Below are 14,022 nucleotides of genomic sequence, written 5' to 3'. Positions count from 1 at the left end.
CATCGAAGCACAGACCAAGGGACAGGTCGTGCGGCCGTCGACCACCAGGGCCGGCAGACGCATCTTGGAAGAAGCAGGGATAAATGCAGAGGCAGAGTGCAACGCACGCAGCGTCGCGCTCAGCGCGGCGGTCTGGGGCACTTTTAAGGTAGAACCGCTTCCGAGAAACGTCCACCCGCAATTCAACGAGGGGCGCCGAAAGGCGAGGGCCCGAGCACTGCTGAAATCGACCGCCAACTGCCTGGGAGTGGCGGCATTTGTAGACGCGGCCCAGTACGGGGAGGCTGGGATGGTACGATCATTAACGCAGCATTGGTCAAGGGGGTAACGTCCGAGGTGGCCGAACAGGTGGCAATAGCCATGGCAATGAGGCACCCCGAACGTCCTTACGTGTACACAGATTCGCGATCGGCGGCCAGAGCATTTGCCTCGCGCTCAATATCGCGGAAAGCGGCGGCCGTCCTCGGCAGCGAGGGAGCCGCGGGTTATCACATCCTCAAATGGTTTCCCGCCCACATGGGGGCCGACGTGCGCCCCGACTTTCCCAACGCCAACGAGCTGGCGCACGGATGCGCGCGAGGACTCATGCGCCGCGGCGATCGTGGCGAGTGAAGTGGCGGGACCCACCGAGCACCGAGCACCGAGACCCACTGCTCACCTTCAACGAAATCACAACGCATTATCAGCTGTCGAGGAGGACCTTCCCGCTCCCCCACGCTAAACTGACTAGACCACAGTCATCTATATTCAGAATGCTGCAAACATGGTCGTTCCCCTCGATAGGTAGACTGAGCCTTTATTCACCGGACGTGGAGCCGCAATGTCCAGACTGCGGCGAATCGTACTGCTCGCTATCGCACATGCTCTGGCAATGCTCCGCGTTAAGCGGCACCGTGTTCAGCAAAGAAGAAGACTGGGTGGACGCCCTGCTAAGCGACGACCACCAGACCCAGCTCCGGGCCGTCCAGAGGGCTCACGAAAGGGCGGAGGCTCACGGACTTCCCGTCCCAACGTGGGTGCGGCCCGCGACCCCTGCCGACCACTAAACCAAGAGGGGGTGGGGCGGGGTTCCTCAGGACCCAATTAAGTTATTTCCTCCTCCTGTCACGGGGACCGGGTATGTGATCGTGGTCGTGATGCAGTAGCAGTCACTCAATCGTAGTCACTCCAGCATCGTCATGCGACTGCTGTCCCGCCGTCGTCGTTATACCTACAACGCATACTGACTTCGCTTGTCTAATAACGTGGACCAGTGTGTACGTACTGGTGGTCATGATATCGCCATAATCTTTGCATCGCCTTCATTCCAGCTTTCTTCTCCAACTGCCGTCTTGCCGTCGTTGTCATGTTATCGCCATCATGCAGTCGTCGTGCATTCATTATCGTACCGTCATCGCGATGCCCTTGTAGTCGTTCTAGCATTGCCACTTAGCTTCGTCAGCCGACTTTCATCATGCTGTCATCGACTCGCCATCGTCGTCCCACACTCGTCGTCATGTAAACGGTCGGGATACCGTCGTGGTCACTCCATCGTTGCCATTGCAGAGTTGTCATTTCACTCTAGTCATGCCACCGTCGTCATGCCTTCTACGCCTCATAATAGCTTGGGCCATTAACTATATGTATATAATCGGGATGCTGTCGCAGTCGATGCATCGCCATCATCCCACTTTTGTGAACTGACAGTCGTCATGCCATGCTCGTCACACAGTCACGATGCATCTGTTGTCATAGCGTCACCGTAAGGCCGTCGTGCTTATTGCATTGTTGACACTCCTTTTTCGTCATGCGACTCTCGTCATGTCGTTCTCGTGACGCCATCGCTGTTAACTCGTGTCAGAATAAATTTGTTGTCACACATTTGTCGCCATACCGTCGTCATCATGCTATGGTGGCGGTTTGTTTATCGTCATCACAGCTTCATCATGGTACTCTCGTCATGCTGTAGCCGTATCAACGCATCGCCGTCATACAGTCATCGTGACGCAATCGTCGTGATGCTGTCGCGGGCGTTCCATCTTCGTCACTCTATCTTCAAATGATCTTCGTCACGCCACCATCGTATCACTTCTGTTTGCCCATCTTCGTCACTTAAGAAATATCAGCACATTGTCGTCGTACCGTCCTTATCAAATTGCCAACGTCGCTCAGTCTCTTTCATTCTATTGTAATCGTGCCGTCGTCGTTCATAAGAGACCACCCTTGTCATGGCATGAACGCTATTGCATCCTCGTGAGACAGTCACTTTCATCTACCGATTGACGTGCTGTTGTCGCATTCAGTCGTCACTGTTCTATATTCGTTATTCCACATTTTTATCTTGTTGTCGTCATACCGTCCTTTTTACGCCGGTGTTGTCTTACACTCGTCTCTTTCCCATTGTCTTCATGCCGGCGTTGTGACGCTGTCTTCTTTATATTATCGTCGTCATTTCGGAATTGTCATCTGGTTGTCGTAACGCTGTGGTCATATCACCTTGGCCGCTCGATCGACGTCATTCCTTCTTCATATTGCCATGGTCATACATTAGTCATCACAGCTTCATGCTCAATGGCGACTTTGGTAAGCGAGTGCCACAGCAATGTGGGTGGATGCCGCAGAAAATTTACGTCCTATATAGCCGAAACAACGAAAGTCTAAAAATGAGTGTTACAGATAATAAATACACGTGACTTAAACCGCGCGGTGTGCCCGTACATTGCTTCGATGCTGATCGCACTACGGTCGACGGTCATCGTGACATGGATTCTGGCGCCATTTTTCTTTTCCCTTTTTTTTCTAATTCCGGTGATCGGGCGTAGCCCTTCACTCTTTGTCCAAGATACCTTAAAAATAAAACACCCGAGGAAAGCGCAAACTCCATGCATCACCACTCGCTCCCTCCTACCCTGCGCCAGCATCATTGTTAGCCCAGGTAAGTTTAAGTCCGAACGAATCCTTGTTTCCGTAAGTCGAAATATGTCGGACTCATTCTAAGCCCGTAACCCTAGAGTTACGTTGAGCCCGAATAAATTCAGTGTTGGTTTGCGTGAGTCCCAGCAAGTCTAACTGAAATAAATTATGAAGCACGCCGTAAAGGGGGACTCCAGACTTACTAATACCACCTGGGGATCTTTATTGTTCACCCAAAGTAAGGCCCACCAGTGTTATTGCGTGCCGCCCTTATAGCAATGTCGCACCCCGGTAGACCATTCGCTTGTTGCGGGAGTGGGCCCGAACACTCACCGCATGGCGCTTACTCATTTTTCGTTTCATGAAAATTTGGTGACTTACCTAAGGACCATATATTTGAAAAGTCATCGCAAGCATGTACCGTTCTCACAAGCCCCTGAAACATGACATATCAGAGAGTACGTCAATAGTCGATTGACAGAATGCGCGAAATACACTTACTATACGCACTCCTTCAAGAAGTATAGCTTTGTCATATGAATAAAACACCGGGCTAAACACGGCTTTTTACAGCGAGAAAATGAAGTACACAGACAACAAACACGCATGAAATTGTACATCTACTATAATATTTCCAGATTACCATATTCTAGTGCAATCTATAAGGCACACACTTTCAGGTTTAAATATGTTCCAGAAGCGCGTACATACAGAGTGTCCCAGCTAAATGGGAGTGGGAATGTATTCGTAATAACTGGAAATGTATTCGTAATAATATGAGCTTATCTGTTCCGCCGTAGTAGAAAACATGTCACCTAAACAAAATCAATTTTCGAATAAGCAAGCCCTATATCAAAGCACATCTAGGGGCTGTCTATCGGGCCCGCGACGTAGCACAGAGGCTCGGTCTTTCTGTACCGACGTGGGAGCGGCCCGCTACGTGTTGACGCACGTTGCGAAGGACCAGAATAAAGATTTACCATGCCATATGGCTTTGAAATTAGGGGCTAAAACTCTTGCGCTGGAAAAAAAAGTAAATGGTACATTACCAACGCAAGAAAAGACATAGTAAGAAAGAAATTGTGTCAGGGTAGTAATAAATAAATCAATTGTATGCACAGCAGTAGAACAAAAAAAGATCACGGCAGTGGTAATTCGAACTACGCGTTAGTGAAGTCGCCAACACAGGGCAGAGGCTCGTTGCACTTGCGACGTTGCGATGGAATTGTGGGACTGAGCACCGAGATTCAATGCTCATTAAATTCTAGCTTCTTACCTATTCCGGCTTTGCAGGGGCAGTACATATAATAGCAGCCACCCCTGAGCTGATCTTCCGAGCACTTTTGTCCGCACATAGCCAGCGGCTGGCAAGTACCCACCGATTGGCGTACTAGGCAACACAAATGCATTTGACACTCCTCAGTGTTCTTACAGGCCTGGCCTTTCCTCCTAGTCTGCAAGGAAAACAAATAAAAAACAACGCACATTTCATCTTACATAACTATCACGAATTTATGCCTTCAGTCATAGGTGCAGTTGCTTAGAAAAACTCCTATGCGTGCGCCACTCAATGCACCGCATAGTTGAGCACTGAGGAGTAAAACTCAAGTGTGCAACTGCAAGCCGGCCTCCGCTACAGTGTAACAACCAGCTATGACCGCTGGATACATGACAACAGATTCCAGAAAACACTGCTTCAATTCATACACAACACAGGCCCCACAGCACACATATAATACACATATGCGCACCAAGAATTATGCCATAAGGGCAAGTCTTTATCGCAATAAAAAAAAAAGAGCAGGATTCGGGACACATTGTGTACACATGAAATACCCAGGCAACGAGCCCCAGGTACTCGTACCTATCTTTACAAAAGTACCCGATAGACCCTACAACACTGTAGGAGTAGCCAACCTGCCCAATACAGGCCAGTGCATCCGTGGTAACGCAGCGGTATTTGGGCTCACCGTACCTAAGGTGACGGACAACCTTACTCGTAGATATGACACCAACAGTGTCCCGCACTCTCCTAAGCCGTCTGCCACACCCTCTTTCCGGCGCACCCATGCCATGGCTCAGTACCCACAGCTGTCTGCTTGCTGCGCACGACGTAGAGGGTTCGACTTCCGGCTGTGATGGTAGCATTCCGATGATGGCTAAGTGGAGAACGCTCATATACCGCGCTTTGGCTGCTTTGTAGTTAAGGGGAACCAGGGTGGTCTAAATTACACAAGTGTGCAACGCTTGGCAAGTCAGCTGAACATAATCTAGAAGGGCTGACACACACCACAGACACTGCGGTGTGCGTTTCTTCCGTGTTTCCTCGTTTTTCGCGATGCTTTCACCCATTCTAGGTCTAAATTCAGAAGCACCCCGCATGCCATAGCGAGCGCGTTCTGTAACAGTCGATTGAAACAATGACGCCTAAGTACTACTTTTATGTTATTTGAAAATTTGTACGAAGCCACCCAAGATAGCCGATGTGCTAAAGAAAGGACCTAAGTTCAGCATGGAGCTTAATGTGCCAGCGCACGAGTTGCTGTCGTTGAATCGACAAGTGGCGCGCAAAACTGGTGAAGAGGACCATGAAAGGTGTCTTCTTGATGGGGTCGAGTGCCTGCTGCGTACGGCCACCAAGCCTCGAGTGCCTGCGTGCCTAAGACAGTCAACTGTGAAAAGGGACGCCGAAGAAGTCGTCTCCTTCTTCAAAGAACATCAGCTGATGCTTCCACAGGCGGACAAGGAGGGAGGATTTGCCGTGCTACCAAAGGGGATGTTTCATGACAAAGCCGTTGAGGCCGTCGGAAGGAACTTTGTCACCAAAAACCTGAAGACTTCCATGGTAAAGGCTCAAGCCATAGAACTGTGCAAGGACTTGGCTTTAGATAGACTTTCAAGAGCTATTAACAACTGTAAGCGCAACAGCCTAGAACTGTTTTTTACCGTGAAGACGCACAAAGATGACAAGCCGTTCCGGTGTATTGTGAGTTAAAGGGATACGTGGCAACGAGAGATTAGCTCTTTTCTCGAAAAGTGTTTAAGGAATTTAGTTATACAAGACCCTTTTGTTGTGAAGAATTCAGGTGATGTGGTTTCTTTCCTACAGGGTTCCTCATCTTTAGGCTACGCTGTCTCTTTTGACATAGAAAACCTGTTCTTTTCTATACCGCATGATGACCTATTTTGTGCAGTTAGGTCTTGCATCGACGAAAATGGTGTAGTAGATTTTCAGAATACTAGCGGCCTAACCGTGGACAATTTCATGAAGCTACTAGAATTTTATCTTGAGTCCACTTTTGTAACTTTTGACAACCATTTTCATGTTCAACGTCAGGGCATTTGCATAGGGTCTTGTGTGGCGCCGGTACTGGCTAACATTTTCCTGGCCAGCATTGATCGTGATCTGGTGTGTTATTTGGACGACAAGATGGTTCTTAAAGTTTTTAGATACGTGGACGATTATTTGGTGATGTTTAAGAAGCAACCCGGTTTGACACACACGGTTACCGTGCAAGAGACCTTATCTGTCTTTAAACGACACGGGAGGGGTCCAACCTTCACCCTCGAATTACCTGAACAAGATAGATTGCAGTTTTTAGATATTAACATCACTTTAACACCAGATCACACGTGTTGGATGTACTCACCACGAGCCCGGAAAGACCTGTTGCCTTTTGAGTCCGCTCATTCTAAGACGGTAAAACGTGCCATTGTTATGCTGTGCCTGAAGGAAGCCCTGCAGAAATCATGTGTTCACCTGGTAAATGACAGCCTCAACAATCAGATTGGCAGGTTGCAGAAGGCTGGTTTTCCCGTTTCCGTCGTGGCTGCTGTGGCAGAGAAGCTTCTGCAAAGCTCGAAACCTAGAACACCTCAAGATGGTGGCGGTCAACCGAAGACCAGACCGGCGGTTCTCCCCTATATTCATAGGGTCTCCCACAACCTGAAGAATGTAGCCAATCGCTACGGTGTGCAGGTGGTATTTTCTGCCCCGCGCAAGTTTGTGCCCCCGGATTGTCTCCGGCGAGGAATGCGTGCGAGACTGCACCAAACGTCACGCCACCCAGTTTGTCAGGTGTTCGGTCGGGGTTGTGTATGAAATTCCCCTGACATGTGGAAAAGTTTACATTGGCCAGACGGGCCGTTGTATAAATGAACGACTAAGGGAACACAAGCTCTCTATGGTTAACGAAAAAAGGGTCAAATTTGCCCTTACATTGCGGCGCATGCCCTTTGGCTACGCCTGATAAAGCATGCCAGCCTTTGCTGGCTAGAACCAAAATCTTAAGGCGCAGTCGTAACCAGGTAGCACGTGAACTCGCAGAAGCTTTTTACATTGATAAGTCAGGTGATGATTGTGTAAACGATTCCAGTATAAATTTGTATAAGAAAGAATAAAATGTTCTTGGCATGTGCGCTTAGGCAATGATTAGGCAATAAGAATCTAGGTATATATATTTGTGTTCCTTCTGAATAAAATGAGTCGCGAGTTTGCGCCCGTCCATGTCCTTACTCGTCCGTGTCTTTTTTAGCGCAATTCCCTTCTTTAAGTTTGTACAAAGATATACGTTTTCTACGGGAAAGCATCTCCTTACACATATTAACTGGCTGCCTTGCCGCTACATAATGCGGTATGACTAAAGCAATTCAATGATGCACTGTGCTGGAGAGCCTACACGAAGCCACCAGTAAACAACCGGGTATAATTGTAGTGCCTAACCTATTCATTTTCGCAAATACGTAAGTAACTTACGAACATCTTTGCTTTGTTGTTTCCTCCCCATCCGGGCACTCTTTGGTCCAACAAGCATAAGTCTTTCGGAGATACACTGCCTAAGGTTTGACTCGCCGTGGCTGCAACAATGAGCAAAAGCAGCACAGCTGTGGTAGTTCTTGGAGAAAACATACTGGAAACCTCGCGTGCTGTAGAATGCGCCATTGTGCACGTAATGCCCACACCCGTTAAATATGATGTAGCATGCCTCGCAACTGCCAAAGAAAAAGAAAAACCATCTGGCCAGCTAATATGCTGTCTAGTCATACAGCGGCACACTACAGGCGAACTAGGAAATATACAAAACTGCGCAGGTAGGCGATTTAGAATTCGACACAGCATGTGTCATACTCTTTCACGCAATTGTATTTATGTACCCTGCACAAAGCAATGTACGAAAATTTAGATTAGCGTTATATTACTGGTGACAGTTGCAGTACTACGTCGCACCAGTACCTGGCGTGATTATTTGCCTAATATTGCTGCTCTGACAGAGCAGGACGCAATGATATGCACAGGGACAGAAACATGAATAAAGAGAACCGGAGGACAGAATGTAAAAAAATATTGCGGGCAGGAAAACATTACGAAGAGAATTTTTATTATAGAAACTTTCTTCAAGGCAACAACAGGTTCTTTTATTTGAAGGGTGCCTTTCTTCCAGTTTAAGCTGACAGATGTAGCTTGTATATATTTTGATAGAATTGGTTCCCGAAAAGTTCGGGAGGAACCATTTTACGAGGAATCTTGAGGTTAGTGCGATTAGAAATAAAGCGATTCATCTACACGCCATGTAGATACTGCTAAAACTCCTAAACGCGTCATGCGTGAGGGGTCCGTGTATTCAGGCTCCTCTGTCACGCTTAACATTGAACACGCTAGTCATCCAGTGGCACCGCCAAAAAGTCCTTCTGGCCTGGTCCTTTTCAATATAGTCCATAACTATTCCAACGCATCTGCATATTAAACAAGCGTTTCATGGTAATGAAGGATGTTCTTTGAGCACTAGCAGCTGGCCATTGGCCAAACTAATGTGGCTAGTGACAGCGGGTCGTCAGCCTGTGTCCGAAGTATCCCGTGTGTCGGCCACCATTGCTGTGCCTAAAAAGGGGTAATGAAAAGATCTGTGAAAACGGGCTGTCTCCGCCGCATCACACGCAAATTACGTGCCGATTTCACGACTAATTTTGAGAAGAATGGAAATAGTGCTGGCAACATGAAGACGCAACGGGAAAAGCAAACTCTCTGAACTTCGTGTAAACAGTGGATGGGAGATTTCATTTACATCAATGCGCGACTGAAGTGCACTAAACAAAAGAAAGTACAGAAAGAATGCCACGAAGTAAAAGGTACTGAACACCTATCATATTAGCCGTTCTAAAAACTAAGTTGCATGGAGACGTAAAAAGAAAAACAGTAGGTAATAAGAAAAGCAATAACCATGAAAACACGAACTAAAATTTCGTTTCTAAAGGCATTAGAAAGGAACAAGTTTGCATAACGAAAGCATTCAATTCACCTACGTAAGAGAAACGCAAGGATAGAGCTATTTGTCGCATAATTTTATTTACAGATTTGAACCATTTCTGAATGGTTAAAGCAAAAGAACGAGTAAAATTCAAACAGGAAAAGACAACCACGAAATATTCAATAGACTCACGGAAAAAATAAAACGAAAACCATGTTCTAATTATAATAAGGAGTACTAAATTTTTACTCTACATGAACTGAAATTGTGCAGTGTGACGAGCTCTTGTGCACACTTCCTAAGTTTATTAGCTGTTTATATTGCAGATATCTACTACGACTGGTAACTAAACCAAAAATAGTTTTATGATCGCGCTGTACTGCAACATATGTATGATTGGGAATTTAAGTGATAGAAATGCACGATTACTGGTACATGAGTTTCGTATTGAGTACCACAGGGCGAACAGCGATAGAAGGAGGACAGAAGACGTCAGAGACAACAAATAAAAATAAAAACAAATGGAACAAACATGTTTTAGCGCTTAACGCTCAGTGATGAACTGCCTGTCTCTACGGCATAAAGTGTAATGTACACGTCTTACTTGATCACAAGTCTTTGGGCAATAAGTGCCATCCGCTTATTCGCGTGCTCTTTCTACGTTCCCGTACCGGGATAGACTCGTTCATTGCATTTGTCGTTCTGGTGACTTCCCTCTTTGAACGCTAAGGCGCCTGAGGTTCCTTTCGTAAAGGAGATCTTTAAAAAATAAAATGAAAATGTCGGCAGAGGATCGCATGCTCCTGCACACTTAAGCGTGTATGTTCTTCCGGAACATGCCTTACTCCTCTGACAGCACGGTACTTCGTAGACATTATCCAGTCTACTGCAGGCAAATACGGTCGAACAAAGTGGGGCGTTAGCTGTTGCAAAGGTCCAAGCAAAACTAGCAATAAAGCTCGCAAAGTACATATTTTTGGAGTAAGCAGTACGGTGAACGACTTTGTCTCGTACATCTTATTTTGTTATAGTGCAAGCTTGACAAGGACAACAGAAGGCACATCTGACACACACAGCGCTACTTTCAACAACAGATTTATTTCTCGTTCTCGTCGCTATATATACACCCTCGACCCGTCATACACCACGTGTAGCATTTTTGGAAAAATAAACAAAAGATATAAACTGGGAACCACACGTAGGCAGTTTCTTGATTCACATATTCAAAGACATGTACACGTTCAACGCGAACAAAGATAATTCAGCTCTTTTGATGATAATGAAATGGAAGTTTTACTGACGCATGCATCGCCGAATGTTGATATGTGCCTGGCTTCTGTTATCAAGCGCGTCATTTCACACCTGCTTCTACTCATGATCACTGTTTCTTTAAATCTTGGTTTGCACTTGCATCTCTGGCAATGGATGGCAAGAAAGCCGTCAGCGGCCACGTTGTTAACTTTGTTACTATGTTCTCGTAGCCTGTCATTTATGCATCTACCTGTTTGACCGATGTAGGATTGTCCACAGCTGAGAGGAATACGGTATACCACGCCGGCGATGCAATCAACGAATTTGTTTTTATGTTCCTTTTCACATGCGCTACGTGGGATTCTTTCCGCCCTTGTGGTTTTACAGAGGCTGACCAATTTATTAGGTGCCGAAAACACAACGTTAATGCCGCTCCTTCCAGCAATCTTCTTTATTCTATGGGAGAATCCATGTATGTAGGGGATGACGGCAACCTTTCCTTTGTTCATGTCAGTGCTCGACACGTGCACCTGCTCCGAACTGCTTTGCTGCGCCTTCTTAAGCAGTCCTTCTGCGACTGACACAAGCACGTGGCTCGGGTAACCAGCGCAGCTTAAACGCGAGGCTTGCCGTTCGAAGCTATCGTACATTAGGTGTTGGCATGATTTTTTCAGTGCTTCGCTGAAACACATCTTCGCGATTCCCCTCTTCACAAGCTTTGTATGTGCGGAATGAAATGGTAAAAGTGGCTTACTTGCCCTAGGTTTGTAACACCAGCAGGTTTCGTTATTCGGAATATTCCACCAATCTCTTAGAGTGACTATGACCCAGAAGTTGGATGGCCAACACGAACAAAGACAACTCCTAGAATGTTGTTGAATTTCTACTCGGGTGCGACATATTGACGCGTAATAACAGACAAGGTAACTCCTGCTGGGAAGAAGGAACGGGCAGGCAAAGAAGTAAGTTATGGAAGAGCTGCAAATTCTGACTTATTGCGGCCTATTTCGCAAATTTTGCAACCTAAACTTCAAGTTTCTTTTCCACTTGCGTTACCTTGGTTTATCACCTTCGACAACACTCATTGAGATGAACTGAAGCCGCAGCGCAAGATCTACGCCAACACCGCCGGGTCATAAAAACGGGCTTGAACAGGATGATGGCTTGAACTTGAACAGGATAATGGCGAGCTGCTATTTAAATAGACTAGAAATTGAGAGTATATCAAAACTATGAAGCAACCAAGAGACACTGCTGTTATATAAGGTGAACGTTATTATCCTAAGGACTTGGTTTGATATGCGTTGCATAGGTGATAAATATGTTAAATAAGTATTGCCCCATGTCGCGTTGCAATAAGTAATGCGACTGTGAATAAACGCTTAGTGTAGTGAAATTAGGTTTGTAGTGCTAAAGTGGTGACATGCCCTAAGATTCTAATGCCAGAAGCGAGTTTTTGTAAGTGCGCATCGTGTTTACCATATCCTAACGTTACATCAAGAATAACTCCCAGGAGGGACCATTCATCACCGGGAGCAATGAGAATGTCTTATAAGTGTGATTGGATATCAATGTAAACAAACCTTGTGATTTCAATGGAACATTATGAACATCGTTTTTGAAGGATTAATTCGGAGTGAGTTACATCGGCACCCGGTTGAAATGTTATTTATGTCTGTGTTCTGTTTCACAGTCAAAGAGTGGATAAATTTGTCAGAAGCAAGTATAGATGTATCATCTGCATAGAGAAAAGGTTCAAAGTTGTTAATAATCTGAGGAAGGTTATTTATATGATTTGAAAATAAAAGTGGGTGGAGTATTGATCCTTAAAGAAACGCCTTTATGAGTTGTTATGAAATTTGATAGTGAAGGACAAATTTATACAGCCTGTTGCCAATCAGGTAGCTAGCTATTAGTGTTAAAGCACGTCCAACGATTCCAACAGCTTAAAGTTTAGCTGTGAAAATGTTGTGATTAATATTGCTACGGGGTCGTATTCCCACTGACGAAGAGCCGCGCAGGAAGAAGACGAAGACGACGATTGGAAGCTAGCGCGGGCTGTTGCCTCTTGGTCAACTGCGGCGTATTGCCTTGTAAATATACTTGTAAATAGCTTTTCGTCGGTGTCTTCCTACGTAACATATTTGGTGGAGGTGGACGTTCCCTGTACCTCGTCACGGAGCTTCGCAGTGGACGGTCCGTCGAGCCTACCTTCATGGCTCCCGGCGACGCCAACCCGACTCCACCGGCTCCGACACCTGCTGCCACTTCGACGACCTACATCACCCTCTCCGCTCCCCGTGATCCTGGCGTATTCTCGGCAAAAGATGGGGAAGACGTCGAGGACTGGATCAGCCTTTACGAACACGTCAGCCGCAATAACCGGTGGGACCCAACTATCATGCTCGCCAACGTCGTCTTTTACCTCGGTGGCACACCTCGGGTTTGGTATCGGACGCACGAAGATGAGCTGACCAGTTGGGATTCGCTTAAACAAAAGCTTCGAGACTTGTTCGGCAACCCCTACGGTCACCAACTTGCCGCGCAGAAGGCGCTTTCCGGTCGTGTGCAGACGTCAACGGAGCCCTACGTCACGTACATTCAGGACGTCTTGGCTCTATGCCGCAAAGTTGACGCACACATGACTGAGTCCGACAAGGTCTCCCACATCCTCAAAGGCATTGCCGATGACGCCTTCAACTTGCTCGTGTTTAACAACGTCGCGACGGTGGATGCAGTTATAAAAGAGTGCCGCCGCCTGGAATTCGCTAAAAGCCGACGTATCGACCAACAGTTTGCCCGTCTGCCCAACACCCCAGCGACATCTTCCTGTGCCGACGCTCCTCGTCCCAACAACACTGGCGATGTTACCAGGATTGTCCGGCGTGAGATCGAGGCCGCCTATCCGGCTGCGTTCGACTCCAGCCCCTCCAATGCACCTGCAGTCACTGTTTCCCTGATCCAGGCAGTTGTCCGCCAGGAGTTCGCCAACATGGGTATTCACACCATCTGCTCGGCCCATCGCCCTGATCCCCACCCGGCATCTTCGATTCCACCCCGTCCCGCACCTTCTTACCCTCCACGTTTCCGCAACACCTCTGAATGGCGCACTGCAGACGACAAGCCAATTTGTTTTCACTGCCATCGAATTGGGCACATTTCTCGGCACTGCCGCAGTCGCTGGAGTTCCCTGAACCAGTCTACATATACTGCCTACTCTCGCCCCCCAGGTGGCCTTTCTCGTCCCTATGCTGCCCGCTCAGATAATGCCGCCACCGATTCTCCTGCGCCGAACCGCCCCTATTCTCGTTCACCTTCGCCCCAACGACGACAATCTCGCTCTCCCCAGCCCCGTCGTTCCTATTCGCCGACTCCCTTCGGCCGCCGCTCCCAGCCGGAAAACTAGACGATGCAGCGCCTCGAGGTGACGCTGCATTGCTCCCTACGCCGCCAAATCCTCTCCTGACGTTGCCCACCCATCTGAACCTTCTTGACGTGCAAGTCGACGGTGTTCCTGTATCAGCTCTCATAGACACTGGGGCGCATTTGTCGGTAATGAGCGCGGATCTTCGTAACCGGCTGAGGAAAATAATCACGCCCGCCTCGACGCCTGTTGTCCGTGTCGCCGATGGCG

The 14,022-nt window shown here is 47.4% G+C and overlaps 1 long non-coding RNA gene across 1 annotated transcript in view; it reads right to left on the bottom strand.

Annotated features, from left to right (window-relative positions):
• The window catches only part of LOC135899036 (uncharacterized), a 44,771-nt gene that overhangs the window by 9,452 nt on the left and 21,297 nt on the right, over positions 1 to 14,022 (bottom strand). Inside the window, exons 3-5 of the long non-coding RNA XR_010563499.2 lie at positions 7,649 to 7,749; positions 4,169 to 4,346; positions 3,274 to 3,328 (exon numbers count right to left, since the gene is read on the bottom strand). This is a non-coding gene — a long non-coding RNA (uncharacterized lncRNA). The remainder of the gene's footprint in view (positions 1 to 3,273; positions 3,329 to 4,168; positions 4,347 to 7,648; positions 7,750 to 14,022) is intronic.

This window comes from Dermacentor albipictus, chromosome 7 (assembly GCF_038994185.2).
Source record: "Dermacentor albipictus isolate Rhodes 1998 colony chromosome 7, USDA_Dalb.pri_finalv2, whole genome shotgun sequence".
Taxonomy (NCBI): Eukaryota; Metazoa; Arthropoda; class Arachnida; order Ixodida; family Ixodidae; genus Dermacentor; species Dermacentor albipictus.
Note: the sequence above shows the minus strand (reverse complement) of the source record. Positions and strands in the feature narration are given on the sequence as shown.